This window comes from Pteropus medius, unplaced genomic scaffold (assembly GCF_902729225.1).
Source record: "Pteropus medius unplaced genomic scaffold, Ma_sr-lr_union100, whole genome shotgun sequence".
NCBI classification, from domain to species: domain Eukaryota; kingdom Metazoa; phylum Chordata; class Mammalia; order Chiroptera; family Pteropodidae; genus Pteropus; species Pteropus medius.
Window position 1 is genome coordinate 10,779,616 of NW_024352785.1, and position 20,526 is coordinate 10,800,141.

Consider the following 20,526-nt stretch of genomic DNA (forward strand, 5'->3'; position numbering starts at 1 on the left):
ATAGTCTGGTCTATTTGGCCCTGGGTGTGTACTTGTGGCCTCTGACACAGGGTCTGTGTAACTTCATCTAAATGCAAATTTCAAAGTTTGAATTTTGAGAAAAGAAAGGAACCTTAAAACATACTGAACTCAAAATCCCATGAGAGTCCTGTGCAGACTGTGAGACTCAACAAGGCTGGCCTGACAAAGCCAGTGGAGGGAGAGAAGGAAAGAGGCAAAGAAGTGGACAGAAGTAACACAGGGTTACCAAACCAGGAAGCAGCAGTTTCTTATCAGGTAATCTAAATATCCTTTCTAAAAGAGAGAAAAAATAAATTCAGGGAACTACTTTTTGGTGGAAAGATTGCTAGGAAAGTTTGCCTATTCTAAGCATGTCATGGAAATAATGTGGTTTACCATTTGTGAGAGTGAGCAGTCAGACCTAATACTTTATTTAGATATAGCATTAAATATGGAGAGTGTGTGTGTGTGTGTGTGTGTGCATGTGTGCGTGTGTGTAACTTAAAAAATGTTAGTAAGGTTGGAGATTAGGCCAAAGGGGCTGATTAAGCAAATTTACATTCTTTCCCTCCTACCGCTTTTTATCCCCTCAAGTCCTTAGAATGAACAGAAAAGAATTTTAAATATATGTAAAGAAAAGAGATAGCATCAGTGGGTCAAAATTTATGAGGAATCTTTGAAAATTTGAGTTTAGATGAGATTAGATTGAAGGAGGAATCCACAGCCCAAAATAGGTACAGGATGGGGTGATGAGGAGGGGAAGCTGGCCCCAGGGGAGCACTGGACTGGGAGGCAGTGGGTAGGGACAGGAGGGGCCTGGTCCAGAGTTGCTGTGAAAGCATCCTGGAGATGAGCAGCTTCCTCCTCCCTCCAGATAATAGCTGCAAATGTGAGAGGCAGGGCAAAATCTCAGGTGGTGAGTGAAGCCCACAAGGAGTGAGGAGCCCCTGTGCCCAGGACTCCAGTTTAGTCATTGGAGTCAAGCTATGGTCACAGACAGGCTGAAAGGAAAGGGCTAATAAATGATGACCTTACAACCCCAAATCAGGATGTTAGAGAACACCGATTATCATGAAAGAAATTACATTTACATTACATTTTACAAAAAAGATATCCCAAGATACATAATTAATAGAGTCACTAAGAGGAGACTTTGGAATGTGTAGAATTAGCATTTTCAGAGAGCTGTGAGACAATAGTATTCTGTACTATTCCAACCTGTTGTTCAAGTATGAAGGTTAAATAGGACATTTTAAACAACAAAACACTAAAAATATATCACTTGTGAATATTACACGGAATAATTTAATAGAGAATATACCTCAGCAATATTAAAAATGAACTCAAAAGAAAGATATGGAAGCAATACTGATAAAAATATAAGCATAATTTATAACAGTATTAATTATTTAATTGACTATTACTACATAAAATTAAGAACTAAGATTGCACGTAATTTTAATATTGTGGGAGCTCAGAGGAATGGGGAGAAGACAGGAGGTTATAAGTATTGATTAAAGCTAGGCTTCAATATATAAACATAAGTTTTATATAAATATCACATAACTTTAAATGTCTCTTAAAAATTTGAATAAAACTCAAATAACAAAAAAGGAGATATAACTTCCACCAATTAAAGGAAAAACACGGAATAAAAATAATATGTAAAATAGATATAATCAATTCAATTTATTAAAGAATAAATAATGAAGCGCTGTAAACATAATCCACAGAAAAAAAGATGATTAGCACAAATCAAAAGTATAAGAAATAAATATAAATGGTTTAAATAACACTATTAAAAAACAGAACTACAACTTGGAAAAGTTAATATCCAGCTATACATTTTTATGAGAGAAATGAAATGACCCAAGAAAGATGAAAATATGTGGATGAGAAAAGATATTCTAAGCAAATATTAATAACAACAATATTGATAAGAAAAGCTACTGTAGCAATATTAGACAAAATAGAATTCAAGACTAAAACTATTTAAAAGGAAAAAGCAATATATATCATGTTGATAAAAAGTTCAAACCAACAAGAAGTTTACCTCTCAATAGCTTTTATGAGCACCAGTGTCAAATTACCTAAGGTAGAATAGAAATCACTAAAAATATGAGAAAATTCAAATTAACATTCTTTTAGAAACTGACAGAAAAAGTAAGCAAGATTTAAAATGAAACTCTAGAGAATTCGAATAACAATTATCAAACTTGTGCTTAAACTATCAGGATCATGAGTTGGTTACTTGGGGCTATATACAAGATTAAAGACACATTTTGTTTCATAACTTATACCATCACAGAGTCCCTTCCTTCCTCCTCACTCTCTCCCTTCCTTCATCTTTCTATCTGCTTATCTACTTTTCCTATTTTAACTTACGGTAAATGATTCAAGCAATACAGAGGAAAGTAGACGGTTAAGTCTCTTTCTTGCCCCTATTCCTCAGTCTCCCAGTTCACCAATCCAGCCAGGTACAACTACTCTTTTCAGTTTAGGTATCACTCAGGATAATCTATACAAATACAAGTTTACACAAGTATGTATGTATCTATGTATTTAGGTATATATTTCTGCTTTTTAAAAATGCATGCATATGGATATGTGCATTTGTTCATGTTAATATTTTTCTATAACATTATTTTAAAGTTCTAAATAAGTTTCTCTTGTATGAATGTATAATTTTTTGTAACTAATGAATAATGTGTCTTATAACCATTATACATATTTTGGTGATCAATTTCTAAAACTGGAATCAAATGGTAATCAATGGAAAGAAACATTTTTAAGACTTTCAAATATGTGTTGCCAACTTTTTTCTAGAAATTAAAAAAAAAATTATTGTAATTCAATATAGGTTACCTAGTTATTAGTGTAAGTTTATATTTTACAAGTGAGTAAAATCTTAGTTAAGAAATTTGTCAGTGATGAACTGAAGGTTGAGGGGTAATCGGCCGCTATCACATTGAAGACCCAGGCCTTATGTATTAAAATCCATCAAACCAAATTTGCTGTAGCCAAGACCAGACTTTATTCATGTGCATGCTTCACCCTAAGCTTGAGGGTAGAAAGTGTGAGGGAGATTAATGAAAAATTCAGTATACTTTGACTTCCTCTGAAGTTTAGCCTTAGATGTACTCTATAACTTTCTAATAGTATGAAGAGAAAAATATTTATTAGAGGGAGAAACAACATGGCAAAATTTCATTTTAGAGGATTATACAAGTCTTTTAAATGAGTAGAGTAAGAAGGCAGCTACACTTGCTTCATAGCATAAAACACCACACTTAGATTGAACATGGGGCTACGTCAGTGGTTCCAAAAGTACAATTGTCCTTTAAAATACTCTTAATATATTACCAACAAACAGATTCCCTGGAAAAATGAATTTAGAACTTAAAAATACTACTCATTATTTCAATATCTTGAAGATTCATAGTTCACATTAATGACTCCAAGAAATCCAATAAAAAAAAACTTCATTTCCTCAGCATTTTTGAAGTTTATTTAATCAATAACCTATACCTCTTTTAAAAACATGTGACACCTATTAAATGCCTTCAGAATTAGTGTTCTGGAGAACATATTTTTAATAATGCTGGTCTGTAATATGGTGGATTCATTGAGATAATACCAAAATTTTTTTTGGTACAATTTTCAAGTAGCTATCTTAAAACTGTTGAATGGCAGACTGGTATTTTGGGATCTGTCATTCAGCTGAATCATATTAATGAATCATGATGAATAAGGTGGCTTTAACTTTTCATGTCTCTGTTGACTACATCTTAATAATATGATATAATTAGCTAGTCCCTCTAATTATAAGAGATGTTAATGAAGTTTCATGATTTTCTTCAGACGCTTGTGGACAGGTATAGGATATCTGTAGATTTGCCATTTCTACATCTACTCTGATCAAAGTCTTTTAATATCTATGTATTCTTGAAAAGATAAGTTGGAGCAGGTGAGAGGATTGCTAAGGAAGATGAAACCATTGTAGAATATAAACCACCTCCCATAGATTATATATTAGTCTGACATCAGTTGTATTACCTGATCAATAATAGTTAACAGAGATCCCTTAATTCTGCCTGCCAGCATGTAATAGGAAACACCTTAATTATATGCCACTATTTAAAAAATTATAAATAGTGTAGATCGATCTTCTTTTCACTTCACTTACTACTTAAGTGTGGACGAAAAAGAGGCCACTTAGTAAACCTGACAAGCTCAGGGGAGGCCTGCGTAGTGGGCCTTACAAACCCAGAGACCAAAGTAACCACACAAGGTGGTCTAAATGTAAAAATTCCTAACTAAGAGCAGATCATGATGGGTAGTCACTTCCTAGGCCTATAGCTTCCTTGTCAAAGGTCAGTCTTTACTTTTGAAATTGTTGTTGTCTTTGTGCATCTAGGATAATATACCTTTGAGAGGTCAGAGTAATTTTTTTCTCTAGACCCCTCGAAGGCACAACCCCAGGCATTAGAGCAGGAGACCACAGAACCCTTCATTGTTATCTCCTGCCCACATACAATCTCTGTGTGCTGTAAATGTTAACTCTCCTGTGCTCACCAGTGTAAAAGAAATGTGTCTCTCCGTTTTACTTTTTATCAGAGGTTCCCCACTTTACTTTCCCCCACCTCCCTAATCTACCACCAGTGACTTTCATGTTACCTTCCTTATGTCTCCTCCTTTGATTCTAATGTATAAAATGAACTGTAAAACCGCCATTCTCTGGAGCATTTTCTCAGTCCATTGAGATTTTTGCCTCCTGGCACTTGTCATCAGTTTGACTCAAATAAACTCTTGCAGGACTCTTTCTAAGGCTGGATGTTCTTTCATTGACATATGTCTTACTTCAGTTCTTTATTATGCTATAAATTACTTTTGTTGTGAAAATTTTAAGTTAAGCCTGTATTTTATTTTATATTTTTATTGCTTGCCTTTGATAGCAAATTGACAGATATTCATTATAAAGAATTCAAACAATAAAAAACATCTAAAGTAAAGAAATAAATGCTCACCTTTCCCCTAACCCTACTATTCAAGGAATAATCAATGTTAACAGTTTGATGTGTATACTTTTAGTTCTAGATAAACATTTATGTTTTTATACCTTTATCCATATGTACTTTTTATTTTCACAAAATCTTTTTTTATTACTAATTGTATGTTCCTAGAACTTGTTTTTCCCCTTAAGAATATTTTTAACACTATTTTATTTCAGTCTATATAGATCTACATCATTCACTTTATGGCTGCTTAGTAGTCCAATGTCTATATATATCAAAGTTTATTTTACCAATCTCCAATATATAGATAATTATATTATTATATGTTTTTTCTTTATAAACAATGCACAGCGAACAATATTTAACAAAACAGTTACATCTTAATTCAAAGTCAACATGCAAGGCAACAATTCCTAGAAATGAATTTAACTTGTAAATTTATTAAATTAGAGTACTTAGTTTACCATGTGTGAAATTGTGATTTATAATAAATATATATTTGTTCTTTATTCTATTTCTGGCACAGAGCTCCTGTAACCCTTGGAATTTTCTGAGTAAGGAGAGTAATGAAGGTATCTTTTGGTATGTGAATGAGGTGTCTTTTGGAAGCACATAAGGATGGGGCTGGTTTCCAGGAGAACCAACCATGTGAGTAGAGGGTTGGAACTTTCAGTCTCATTTCCTAAACTCTGGAGATGGGAGAGGGGCTGGAGATTGAGATGAGTCACCAATAGGCGATAATGTAACAATCATGCCTATGTAACGAAGCCTCCGTAAAAAAAAAAAAAAAGCAAAGGAGAGAGTTCAGAGAGTTTCCAAGTTGGTAAACACGTGAAGCTCTGGGGAGACTGAAGTGCTTATAGAGAAGGCATGGAAGCTCCACACCCTTTCCCCATTTGTTGCCCTACGATCTCTTCCATTCGGCTGTTTCTGAATTATATCCCTATATAATTAATGGGTAATCTAGTAAGTAAAATGTTTTTCTGAGTTCCGTGAGCCACACTAGCAAATTAATCAAACTTGAGGAGGGGGTCATGGAAACCTCCAATCTATCACTAACTGGTCAGTCAGAAGCACAGGTAACAACCTGGACTTACAACTCCTGTCTGAAGTTTAGGGCGGGGAGGGATAAGCAGTCTTGTAGGACTGAACCCTTAACCTGTGGAATCTGATGCTATCTCCAGTTTGACAGTATCATAATTAAGTTGAATTCTCAGATACACTGCTTGTGTCCAAGAATTGCTTGTTCGAGATGTGAGGGAAGCACCCTGAACAGTGGAATTGGGTATAGAATAGCTTTATACTGTGTGTAGTGTAAACCTGCACAGTCATAGATATGTATAAATATATAATGTATACAGAAATGTATAGTACATAATACATTCATATGCAATATGTAATTTATAGTATTTTAATTATATAAAAAGCAGAATGTGAGGTTGAATTTCTCCAGGTGTGAAGATTTTATTTTTTTATTGTTCTTGTGTCTTCGTTTGTGTGTATACGAACTCAAGCTCTTCTACATAATTTTCCAGCCGGAGTGATTTTCATTTTAGATATAAATTTAATTACATCACGTCCCTGCCGAAAACTCTTTATTGGCTTTCAGATGAACTTTGACAATAACCCAGATCTCTAACATGGTCCACATGGCTCTGCCCTCTTCACCCCTGCCAACCTCTTCAGTCTCATCTGTGACACTCCTCCATCACTCACTAGTCTTGGGCCACCTTCTGTTTTCTACAGTTTATTGAATGTGCCTCTGTATATGTTCTTCCCAAGTATTTCCTTCACATTGATCCTTGGATAATTCTTCATGATTGCCAATTGCTAATGAACATTAGTACTATGGAGGAGGATCAAACTTTTCTCTATTAAAGTTCTTCTGACTGGTTTAATAAAATAGACAGGAGAAAGATTAGCAAAAGAAAATAACCAAATTTAATACATAGATATGTATGAGAACCCTGCATACATGAGAGAGTCAGACCTCACATGCAGGAGAGGTTCAGAGATAGAAGAGGAACAGTATGTAAGACATTCTGAGCTAGGGATGAAGTAAAGTGCCTTGGGGGCTTTAAAATGTCATTGCAGGATGATAAGAACAGAACTTTAGTAAATAGAAGTTTGCTCTGCCCTATAGCTAGGTCAAAAGAAGTTATCTCTGATAATCCCTTATGGGCAAGGTCTCTAAATCAAATTCTTCTAGGTAGTTAAGTGGGGAGGGCAGAAGTTTCTCTTGAGCCTGCAGCTAAAATTTCTTTTAGCTTGAAACAATCTGCATGCACAGAGACACATCTTGTAGTGACTTGTTCTGGTTCCCCATAGTACTTCCTTTACTAGTTCTCATATTAACCATAGTTTTTCTAGTAGGATATCTCGTATTAACCATAGTTTTTATATTAGGAACCTCTATTAGGATATCTATCATAATTTTAAGAATATGTGTATTTATTGATTTAGTCAACAACCTATATAATTTTTTCCATTAGAATGTAAGCTTCATGAACTTTTCACCATTAAATCCTCAGCCCCTAGCACATAATCAGTGCTCAGTTAATAGTGATAATAATAATAAATCCTTGCAACGCACTTCACAACACTGCTCTATGTGCTGTATACCCATGAAATATATTTAATCCTCACTGCAGTCCTAAATTGGTATTACTGCTATCCCCATTTTACAGATAACAAGACTGAAGCGTGGAAATGGTTAAGTCACCTGCCTGAAGTCATAAAGCTGGTAAGTGGCAGAACTAGGACTTGAATATAAGTAATCTGGCTCTAGCGTCTGTGCTCTTAACCACTATAGTAGTGTCTTAGTATTTTCAATATGGAGCTTAAATTTAATACAAGTTAATAAAAAGTCCTAGAACAAAAATGTAGCAACTGCCAATGGGTTACTTAGTGTAAGACATGTTTGCTCTATTTGGGCTTATTTTTGAGATATTTTGTCACTGATCATTAACTTCATCGTGTTTAATAAATGTAAAACAATAAAAATGTTAAAAAGTAATATGGGTCTATTTATTATGGGAAAAAGTTTGAATTTAAAACATTAAAAGACCTAAGAAAATGATGATTATTTATGGAATCACTTTGGACTGACAAATTTCCCTCCAAAAAGGTTATATTGATTTTTTTATTCCTCCTAGCATATGAAAGTGCCTCTTTTCTACACTCTCCCAATCCAGTAAGCAACATGTGTAGTTTTTTGTCTTTTGCATTTTGCAAAATGCTTTTTCGTGTTTTGCATTTTTGTCATCCTGATGTGTGTTTCGAATGAAGACGATAGTCTTTGGTTAAATAAAAATTGAGCACATGTGTGTATTTGGTAAGTGCTCTTTTGCTAAGAGCTTATTATTTAACAAACTTTGCATAAATCATCTCGTTTAGGCTTCACAGTGTTTAGAGTGTATGTGTGAGTGGGTGGCACACTGAGCAATTCTAGGGTTCTATTTACCCAGTACTTACTGTGTTCTTATTTATGTGTTAGTTACAGTGTTTGATAATAAAGAAGTATACCACTTGGTTTCTACCCTTAAGGAACATGTAATTCAGTTAAATATACTAGACTAACACTTTTTACTTACAGGAGAACAATGTAAAACAACAAATGATTCAGTACTAACCTGTGTACTACAGACCATAAATGACATATTAGCAACAATATGTTTTGAGTACCATTATATGCAGGACACTGAGAGGCCTTGAGGGGAACCAAAAAATGTATGTAATTAAGAAAGCAATAGATGGATAGAGGGCAGTGATGGCTGCAGATGCAAAATCTGATTAGCCCTTGAAGAAAGATTATAATTAGATTGGGGCGTGGCTCTTCCAACAAGGGCCATAGCATGAGTGAAGGTAAAAGGTTAGGAATGAATGGAACCTATTTTGGAGACTGACATTTTCTTTCATTATGAAAAATGATCCCATAAAATCACTTTGCTTTATCAGAAAATTTAATAGATAGCTGGAAGTAATTAATGAAACATCATGTAATCTCCACATGGTAGAGCAATCAGGAATCATATAGCAATATTCACTAATAAGGTAATTTAAACTCATTTTCAAGGATGAGAAGAACTGAATGAACTCTTAAGGCCTTCTTGATATGATTCTACTTGGCCTCGACAACATCCTGAGAGTTCTGCTACTCTAAGGCATATGGCACATATTTATAGGGCTCCCTATGAGGGCTTACGTAAATTAAGGCTACACATTTGCCCTTAACAAAGTAAAATAACCAGTTTGCTCAGAAAACCAAAAGGAGTTTTCCAAACCTTACCTCTGTGAGTCTAACACGAATACAGAATCCTGAAAGATAAATTCTGTAATCAGAAAGAGCTGACAAGTTTTCTTCAACAAATTGATTGTTTCAGGACTTGAGTAAAACACACAGAGTGCACAGTTTAGAACTAGCAATCTTCAATCTTGTGTATTTATTACAATGTATCAGAAGAAATCTCTGAATATTCCCTTCTGACCAGTTTGGGAGAGGAGGTGATCCTCCTTTTAAAAACTTGCTATTTAAATGGTGGGCAAATTTCTCAACCTCTTAAGTAGAATGAGAATAATAATACAATCTACTCCCGTAGAGCTGTTGTACAAATTAGAGAGTATTTAATATATAGTGGTTTCCACAATTACCACACATACTAAACACCAACTGAAAGATACCTACTGTTGTTATTATTTTTCTTTTCAGACTGGATTAAATAAATTTGAGAGAACAAGGTAAGCCCTCAGGGAAAAGGGAAGACAACTAACATTCATTGGGTGCCTATTATGTGCTCAATGTCTTTAGTGGTTTACAGCTAGGTCTCACTCTTTGACGGAAAAGTAGTGTTTCACCATATGCAAAGGCTGAGCCTATGTATCACTTATAAAAGCTAAAGGATTTTTAATAAAACATGATATCTTGTTAATGTTAAAATGTACACTGTAATTTCTGCAATCATACCAACCCTAATTTGAAATAATAGACTTTGACATGGTGTTACAGATTTAAGAGAGTAACAAAAAACTCCAGTTTTTTCAAATCTAGGCTGGTGACAAACTAAGATCAAGTTGTTATCATGACTTTTGCTTGGATAAATACAAGCAAGAAATTTGGAAGTCTCTAAAATGATGTCTTCAGCAAGCCTTTAGGCTATTGTCCTTGAGGGATGGATTTGAGTTTTGCTTGTTTTAGAAATTACAGTTTTCTGATGGTTTTCCGTGATTAGCACTAGTTGGACACTTAAAGTATTTCTTATCAGGAACACTCCATTGGATCTTCTATATTTTGTGTCTTTAAATGTGTCTCTGAATGACTATCTGAGAAAGCATTTAGCAGAAACACTCATTAATGGATTTATTGTTATCCTACATTTACTTCTAATGCAACAACAATCACATATATTTCCAAAGTGCTTTTTATTACCAAATACAGCAGAGCTCTTTACTAACTAAATGTAACTCTGAAATAATTTGCCCCATCTCAGCTATGTAGCCCTCTGTGGCGCAGAAGAAGGGCAGCAGCAAGGAAGGAGGAATTCTGAGAGGGCTCCAGGAAGAGGCCAAGCTGGGAGGGCCATGGAATTGTTTTCTGTTGAAAATGCTAGCTTCCTAGCCTACAGGCCGAATGCAAATGAGTACTCCAAGATGAACCATTCTGCTCTGGGCCACAGTTCGTGCTTTACTCCCACCCTCTTTTGTTCCTCATCCATGGAGATATACTTTTTTGCAATCAAGCCAGGAGACAGTTTTAGTTATAGAGAAGTGTTAAAATTAAGATGAAGAAAAATCAGTGGAATTAGTTGCTTTGTAGTGGAAACATAAATATTACTACATTGTTTTCCTCATCCTCTTCCTGATTCCTAAAACCATAAATTAATGTTGCCTGTTTTTAAATTTAGAATCACAGACTGTGCACTATTGTGTCAACTTCTTTTGCTTAAAATTATGTTTGAGATTCACCCAGGTTTTGGATAGAGTTGTAGTTAATTCAATTACACTGGTAAATAGCATTATATCATATGAATATGCCATAGTTTATTTACCTCTTATACTGTTGATAGATATTTAGTTTGGTTCTAGTTTTTGCTATTACAAATATTGTTACTACAACCATTTCTTGTGCCTATCTTTTGATATACACACAGCTATATTTCTCTTGGTCATATAACTTGGAATAGAATTGGTGGACTTAGAAGTTTTTTTTTAAACCAATTTTAACTTTAATAGATAACTGCTAAGTAGTTTTCTATATTAATTATACCAATTTACACTTCACCAGTAGTGTGTGAAAGTTCCCATTGTTGTCCATGGTGACAAATACTCGTATTATGAGACTTTTAATTCCATTCATTTTGGCTGAGTAGTGTTTCTCATTATAGTCTTATTTACATTTCCCAACTACTAATGAGGTTGCATCTTTTCATATATTTATGGGTTATATGGATATTGAGGATGATAAATTTTCACTTATCTTTTGATGTTTAAGAAGATAGAGGTAGGGAAAGGAGCTATTTTAAGTGGGTTTGCTAGGAAAAGCCTCTTTGAGGAGGTATTATTTGAACAACAGATATGAATGTAGTTTGGGAATTACCAAGAGAAAATAGATTCGTATTCTGTGTGTGATAGGATGAGATTGGAGTAATATGATTAGGAAAGTAATGTGATCAGATTTATGTTTTTAAAAGATGACCCTGGTTGCTGGGTGTAGAACAGACCTTAGGGAGATGAAAGTGAAAGGCCACTACTTAGGAAGGAATGACAGGTTCGTGATGATGGCGGCTTGAAATGGATGGTAGTGCAGATGGTGAAAAGGGATTAGAGTCTAGATACATCCTGAAGATAGGCCCTGAGTACTAACTGAAGAATGAGATATAGGGTTTGAGGGAACAGGAGGAGCCATGGGTTATCTTTGATGTTTTCAGCCTGAGTGCATGGGCGACTGGGACTCTGACTTACTGACATGGGTAAAAACTGAAGGGAAAGGAATTCTGGAGTGGCAGGGTGGGTCAGTTTTCTTCTGAAAATGTTAGGTTGAGATACCTGTTAGACATCAAAGTGGAAATGTTAAGTAGGCAGTTGTACATATATTGGGAGGAAGAGGAAACATCAGAAAAGAAAACTAAAGTATAGTGGCCCATCGAATGGGAAGTGAAGTGAAGAAGACATTTCTAAAAGAAAGGAGCAAGCAGCTGTGTCAGATGCTGATGACCAGTTGAGTAAAATGAGACTGAAAATTGAACTCGGTGTTTGGAGAGCTGAAGATCCTCCGTGGCATTCATGAGCATGGTTTCAGTGGAGCGGTGAGGATCAAATCTGTATTGGAATAGGTTGGTATAAAGAGAGGCAGAGAAATGAGGTAATAGTTGGAAGGGTTCACAAGGTCTGTGCACTTTTACTTTTTTAATAGAAGAAACAACAAAATGTTTGTGTGCTGATGGAAATGTTAAAGTAGAGAAGAAGATGATAATTCCAGAAAAGATAATGAAAGGAAACAACATTTGGAGTTTTAAAAGAAACAGAATTAAGAAAGTTTGCTACAATTGACACTAGCCAGAAGGAAATGATACATAAAATTTTTACTATTTGAAATTAAGAAAATACACACCCCCCACCCCGCTCCCCCTGGGAGCATTATTTCCCAAAGCACAAATCGTGGATCTTGCGTTTTCTTAATAGCCATGTTTGTACATGTATATATAAAAGTACAAAACATTTAGACATTCATGATCAAGAGATTCTGTACCCTGATCTAAACATTTACTCACATTGTCCATAGCTTATTTTCTCAATAGGTTACCCATTAAACCAAAGATTTTCTAAGTAACAGGATACTATGAAGTATATTCCATTAAACAAACCAGTGAAAGAAAGCAGTTTACAAAGCAGTTGTGTCACTGGCTATCTCAGTAGTTTAAACAACTGTGAAAATTTACTAATATTCTTTTCTAGTTGCTTTGTCAGAGACATGCTAAAAGGAATTTGTGTACTATATGTGTGTCCTCTTTTCCTTTCTCTTCTGCAATCTTTTATGTTTGTACATGGAATAATAGGAGATGTGTTTTCTGAGATTCTTAAATTCTTCCATCAGCATATTTCATACATTTTTCTGGACTCTGTTGATAAGATAGGATAGGAACAATGTAAACAGTGGAACTGTTTCTTGTTCTATAAGTAAAGACAATTAATAAGTTTAATTTTGTACAAAAATGAGGAGGAAAAGGTATACAAAAAATGGCTTTTCCCAGCAGTGAGTACAGCATATATCATTAGATGTTCTTTCTGAATATCAAACAATGAACATCAGCTATTCAGACACACTTTTGAATTTTTTCTCTTAAGAAAATAGTTTACTGAACGTTTATATTTCTTGCAGTTTTCCATTATGACTCATCTTATTCCTTATGTGCTTGGTGAAATGAATGTAGTTCTTAGGCTTTACATTTTTAAACACTCATTTGTATTGTACTTTCTAGGTTTCAAAGCCTTATAATCTTTTGTCTCATTTGAACTTTTTTGTGATATAGGCACAGCAACTGCTGCTTCAGAAACCGGGAAACTAAAGCTTAAGGAGAGTAAGTGACTCGTTTAGCAGCTAAACTGGGTCCAAAACCCCGGTGTTCTGACTTTCAACTTTTTGGGGTTTTCATTATGCTACTCTGCCTCTCCAGGCATATCTGCTTCTGTTTTAAGCTCATTACAATTTCTGAAAATCAGACTTGATGTTTTCCTTTGTGACTGCTAAGCTAACTTTGGCAGGATGATAGTAAATTTTTATTTCTTTATAAATTTGAAGAATTAAAAAATGTACTTTCTATAATTTCACTATTAATATCCTATATAATAATGTGCTTAAAAATATATGTCGATAATAGATGTTAACTAGACTTATTGTGGTGATCATTTCACAATATATACAAATTTTGAATCATTATGTTGTATACCTGCAACTAATATAATGTTATTTGTCAATTATATTGCCATAAAAAATATATTATACATTTAATATGAACCAGGCACTGTTCTAGTTTCTGGATAAAGCATAAAAAAAGACAGGCTCTTGGCTTTCATGGAATTTGCAGTCCAAATGCAGAGTTTTTTCAGCGTAAGATAAGTTACAAAATGCCATCTTTCTTAGGTCAGCTGGAGGGAGATTTTTGATGAGCAGTCTTATTAGGGAAAGTTCTTTGTACTATACACTTAAGGTTGAGTTGACTTGGTCAGTGCTTCAAAGGTGAAGCCCTTACATCAGTTTTCTAGAATAGTATACAATTGCAATAGTTGGAACATGGCACCATTGATCTTCTTTGTAATTGATTTGGGTTATTCACTGATGAAAAGCCATGGATGGATTATTCCTGAAAAACTTGAGGACCAGGTCATTGAAATGCTTTAAAGAAATCATGTAAAAACCATTTCTGTTTACGGATTTTGCTAAGTCAAGATATGATGCTTACAAAATACTATCTAACAGTATGTAATATTGTTGAGTGTCAGGCTTGTGGTGAATGCTTTGTAAGAATCCTCTCATATGATTCTTGGAGAGAGGCATTGTCGTCGTCATCTCTATTTTCAAATTGAGGAATAGGAGCCTTAGGGAGAGAGATTACATCATTTATCTAGGAAGCATCAGAACTAGAATTTGAACCTAGGAAGTCCAGTTTTTTAGCTTTTGGTAATCCTTATAGTGAAAGACACCTAAAACCTCACATTGTCAGATAGATGAAGGCTAGTGTCACATGGTAGGTTTGGTTTTCCTAAGAAACTTGGAAAAGTTAAGAGAGCACAACTGCATCAATGCATGGCAGAGGGTCCCTGCCTCCTTGTGTTTTTACAATTGTACTGTGAGTACATGGCCCAGTTATTTCAGGAAGTATTCCCAAAGACAGGTGCAATCCATTGAAAAGCTCAGAAAACTGAAAACAACTCTATATCTTGAAATTCCAATCTATTTATTTCATAAAAATATGTGATTGATACATCTGAAAACTGGAAAAAACTCCATTTGGAAGGTTTTATAATTACATACACACATGGCTCTAACTCTTCTTTTCATTTTGCAATTGACTAGTTAGCATTAGTCAAATCTACCCTCTAGTTTTTTATTGTTGTTCCCCCTGCCCAAACCTGTTAGGAAAGGGTAAAATTCTGATTTTGCCTTTCTAGGCTTTTACTCTAGAGGTTAACTTGAAATCTTACAAAAATCTTTCTAAACTTTCTCTTATCTCTTTAAGCAATTCATTGATGAAAACAGTGACTATCATGTTTTGTATGTGGAAGAATGAGTAAGTTTGGTTTTGGTGAATTGTTTAAGGTACTTTGTCTACATAATCTCAATTCTCAATTTTGGCTCTTTATCTTCTGAACAAAGGGCTAATTGGCTTTCAATGATACATTATCTAATACATTTCTGTAAAAGGACATTTTTTTTCATAGTAAGTCAGCCATATTTTAAAAGGCTTCATAAATCATGGATAGAAAAGCTTGTTGCATTTGCAGGTCTCGAGCAAGAAAAAGTTCAGCGTGGTTTCTATTTGTTATAATCTTGTTTAAGGTGAACTGGGCCAAAAACAAGTACAAATTTGGTGGCTTTAAATATGATTAACTAACTTTGTTATATTTCACTATTCGAAATTAATAATTAGGAAATATATACATATATTTTCAATATACTTATGAAGTATGTATAAAATTTAATTAGGTATTGGTCTGCAAAAACCTTTAACATTTTTTCCCCCAAACTAGAACACTTTTGGGACACATTCTGACTACAAAACCAAAATATTATATTTCAATGGTTAAATAAAATAATAAAAAAAAACAGAATTTGAAAAAAACTTATAAATGACTCTTGAATCAAGAGGAAATAAAAAACTGAGATTACAAATGCTTTAGCAATTAATGCAAATGAGCCTCCTTCTTTGAGAAATCTCAATGGTGTGAATAGAGCTGCATTCAGAGCAAAATTCATGACTTCAAACTTTTTTATTATTTCAACACAAATAAATCAAACTCCGAACTAGAAAAAGAATAACAAAATAAACCATTATAATTGAAAGCATGAGAGTAATAAATTAATACATGTAAGTCAGACATTGCTATATTTTATAAAACCTATCCCCAAAACCTAAAAAAGCACTGGACTTAATTAATAAAACAATTTTTTTTTTTTAACAAAGATGCTTAATGGATAGGCTCATCAGATAAAATACTGTACACTCAATTAAATTTGAATTTCAGGTAAACAACAAATACTCTTCTAGTATGTGGGACATACTTATACTAGAAGTATGTCTCGAATATGGGCCAAACTTATGCAAAAATTATTATTCATTATTTATCTGAAATTTAAGTTTAACTGTATTTTATATTGTTATTTGCTGAATCTGGTAGTGCTATCAATAGAAGAGAATAATTATTTAAATTTGAGAATCTAGATGAATTGGATCATTTTGTAAGGAAGTTAAAATTACACAAATTGCTTCAAGAGAACATGAGAAAAACAAAAACTGAACAAAGGATTAAGTACTGAAGAAATTAAAAAGAGTTTTAAATATCCATCATCAAAAAGGCATCAGGAATTCTGCTTTCATCCTTGGAGAAGTAACAATGACCAGATTTAAACTACTGCATGCAGTAAAACTGGACAAAATATCTGGAACAAATATTTTTAGATATTGGACAAAAGGCAGTGCACACCATGATCCCAGAGAGGAGGGAACAGATGAGGTAAGCCCTAAGATCTTCTTGGCTTAATGCTTGGAGGCAATTTTCAGACAAAAGCACAGGGAGAAGAAACTGACACAAAGCCTTACTGAGTTGTGGAGATAGAGACTGGAGTTTGGGGAGTTAGATACAACCAGAGGTTGCAGCTGAGTTCCAGAAATGAAGGACTTCAGAGAAAGAAAAGCTCCAAAACCTGTGTGGGGCTCCCTTAAGGCTTTGCTGAGCACATGTGAAGTGAAACTCAATAAAGGGGCAAAGAATGGGGAGTTATTCACTGAATGATTCCCACAGTTCAGATAGAATGGGTAACCAATTAATCTTTTAAAAAATTTTTTATATTTTTATTTTTCAATTATAGTTGACATACAATATTATATTAGTTTCAGGTGTACAATACAATGATTAGACATTTGTATAACTTACAAAGCAATCACCATCATAAATCCAGTACCCATCTGCTATCATACATAGTTATTATAATACTATTGACTATATTCTCCATGTTATACTCTACATCCCCATGATTTTTTTGTGACTACCAATTTGTACCTCTTAATCCCCTCCCCTTTCACCCAATCCCCTCCCCCCCAATCTGACAACTATCAAAATGCTCTCTGTATTATGAGCTTGTTCTTGTTGTTTGTTTGTTTATCCTGTTCTCTAGATTCCACATAAGACATTTGTCTTTGTCTGACTTACTCCACTCAGCACAATACCCTCTAGGTCCATCCATGTTGTTGCAGATGGTAAGATTTCGTTCTTTTTTATGGCTGAATAATAGACCATTGTTTATATAGACCACCACCTCTTCTTTATTCATTCATCCCTTGATGGACACCCCGGTTGCCTCCATATCTTGGCTGCTGTAAATAATGCTACTGTGAATATATGGGTTCACATTTCCCTTCAAAGTAGTGTTTTGAGTTTCTCCAGATAAATACCCAGAAGTGAGATAACTGGATCCTTCTTTGTCTCTAGTTATATAGCATTTGTTTTAAAGTCTGTTTTGTCTGGTATAAATATTGCTCGTCCAGCTTTTAGTTTGTTTTCATTTTCATGAAACATTTTTTTTTATCCCTTTGTTTTCAATCTGTGTGTGTCTTTCGATTTGAAGTGAGTCTCTTGTAGGCAACATATGTAAGAGTCTTGTTTTCTTATCCATTTAGCCACCCTATCTTTTGATTGGAGCATTTCACCATTTAGATTTAAAGTAATTGTTAATAGATATATAGTTACTGTCATTTTATTATTCACATTTTTTATCTTTTTTTTTCTTTTTTCTTCTTAAAGAAGTCCCTCTAACATTTCTTATAATACTGGCTTGGTGATGATTAACTCCTTTAGCTTTTCCTTACCTGGGAAACTCTTTATCTGTCCTTCAATTCTAAATGATAGCTTTGCTGGGTAGAGTAATCTTGGTTGTAGTTTTTTGCTTTTCATCACTTAGAATATTTTCTGTCAATCCTTTCTGGCCTGAACAAATTCTGTTGAGGAATCATACAACAGTCTTAGGGGAGCTCCCTTGTAGGTAACTGACTGCTTTTCTCTTGCTACTTTTAAGATTCTCTCTTTGCCTTTAACCTTTGACATTTTAATTATGATATGTCTTGGTGTGGGCCTCTTTGGGTTCATCTTGTTTGGGACTCTCTGCTTCATGGCCTTTTATGTCTATTTCCTTCACCTGGTTAGGGAAGTTTTCAGTCATTATTTCTTGAAATAGATGTTCAGTTTCTTGCTCTCTGTCTTCTCCTTCTGGTATTCCTTTGATGCAAATGTTGGTATGCTTGATGTTGTCCCAGAGGCCTCTTAAACTATACTCATACTTTTGGATTCTCTTTTCTTGTTGCTGTTCTTACAGGGTTGTTTTCTGCTACCTTATCTTCTAAATTACTGATTCAATCCTCTGCTTTATCTAATCTATTGTTAATTCTGCCTAAGATTGTCTTCATTTCAGTTATTGTATTCTTCATTTCTGACTGGTTCCTTTTTATGTTTTCTATCTCCACTTTTATGTTTTCTATTTCTTTGTTAAAATTATCACTGAGTTCATCTACTCTTCCCCTAAGTTCATTGAGCATCCTTACAACACATGTTTTACATTTTGTACCTGGTAGATTGCTTGTCTCCATTTCACTGAGTTCTTTTTTGGAGCTTTGTTCTTTTTTTTTTTTTCATTTGGGACACGTTTCTTTATCTTCTCATTTTGGCTGCCTCCCTGTGTTCGTTTTACATATTAGATAGGTCTGCTATGTCTCTGGGTCTTAGTACAGTGGCCTTATGCAATAGGTATGCTTGGGTCCCAGTGGTACAGTCTTCCTTGGTCACCTGAGCTAGTACTCCAGGTATGTCTCTTGTGTGGGTTGTGTGTGCCCTCCCATTGTAGATGAGCCTTGGTTGCTGTTTGCTCATCATTGGGAGGGATTGACTCTTGGGCTGATTGGTTGTGATGACTGACCATGACCATTGGAGGAGCTGTTGTGCAGGGGCTGACCCTACAGAACAGAATCTGGTGCCTGCCTTGTCTGCCTTTTGGGTGTGTTGTCCTCAGATGTGACCCCGGTGGTACTCCAGCTCAGACTGAAGCCGGCCACCAGTCATAAAGGCCTCCTGGAAGGAGACTTACCATAGGCCAAGTTCTGCTATAGCCTGTTTCCTGCCTGGGGCCACCTGGTATGACTCACCGGGCAATCTGCAGATGGCTGCCACCCACCCTGGGCTTGGAAATGCCTCGAGAGGCCAACCTGCAAACTGAGGCTTACTGCTGCTAGTGTTGGGCTTGGGGCTGCTCAGCAAGAGGTACAGGGCACACTAAGGCCACATGCTGCTTGTTTAGGTTTTGTGAACCTTTGAGAGATTTTAGGAAAGTCCGCAGCATGAACTAAGACAAGCTGTTTGTATGGGAAATCCACTAGCAGTGGCTTGGGTGGCCCTGCAAGTTGGATGGAGCAGAGCAACCCACCTGAGTGGGGCAACCAGTGTCAGCTACTTTGATGGAAATTCAGATATGATGCCCAGCAGGATCTTCAAACCAGGCAGGGAAGGGCTCAACAAAAGAACAATGCCTTTTGCTAGCACTTCTGTCTGGGAGAAGGCTGTTCCTCAAGCCTTTGCCCTGAAGCCAGACAACTCATTTCCTCCCCATATTACCTTGGCTCCTTTCAAACTGCTGCCCAGAGCTGGAGCTCATAGCAAGTGACTTTGTCACTGAGTAAGTCCATGCACGGGCCCCTTATGAGAAATGTCTGTGACTCTCTCAGCCCTCCGTCTCAGCCGCAATCTTCACTGGTTTTCACAGCCAGAACTTGTGGGGACTTCTCTTATCAGCACTGGAACCCTGGGCGAGGGAGCCCAGTGTAGGGCCAGGGCCCCTCGCTCCTCTGGGGGACCTCCGCAGCTGAGATATTTCTCCCAGTTCTCAACTGCCTTATGCGGGTGTGGGACCAGCCCGTTGTGCAACTGTCCCCACATCTAGTCTCAAGGTGGCCTCTTCTTTGTGTCCCTAGTTGTAGGACTTCTGTTCAGGTAGACTTCAGGCAACTCCCAATAATGGCCGTTCTGTAGTTTAGTTGTAATTTTAATGTGATTATTAGAGGAAGTGAGAACACCGTTTACCTACTCTGCAATCTTGATCAGATCTCCCGTTTGTCTCATTTATGACTAAAGGTGTAGACATCTTAAATGGTACATTTAAAACTATATAAGGGAATATCTCATTGTTAGGTGAGATTTATTCCAGGAGTGCAAAGATGCTTTAAATTATTTTAACAAAAGAACGAAATCAAATGGG

At 35.4% G+C, this 20,526-nt stretch overlaps 1 long non-coding RNA gene across 1 annotated transcript in view; it reads left to right on the forward strand.

Moving 5' to 3' along the window:
• The window catches only part of LOC120590854 (uncharacterized), a 155,318-nt gene that overhangs the window by 85,603 nt on the left and 49,189 nt on the right, over positions 1-20,526 (forward strand). The window contains exons 6-7 of the long non-coding RNA XR_005649783.1: positions 5,542-5,663; positions 7,703-7,758. This is a non-coding gene — a long non-coding RNA (uncharacterized LOC120590854). The remainder of the gene's footprint in view (positions 1-5,541; positions 5,664-7,702; positions 7,759-20,526) is intronic.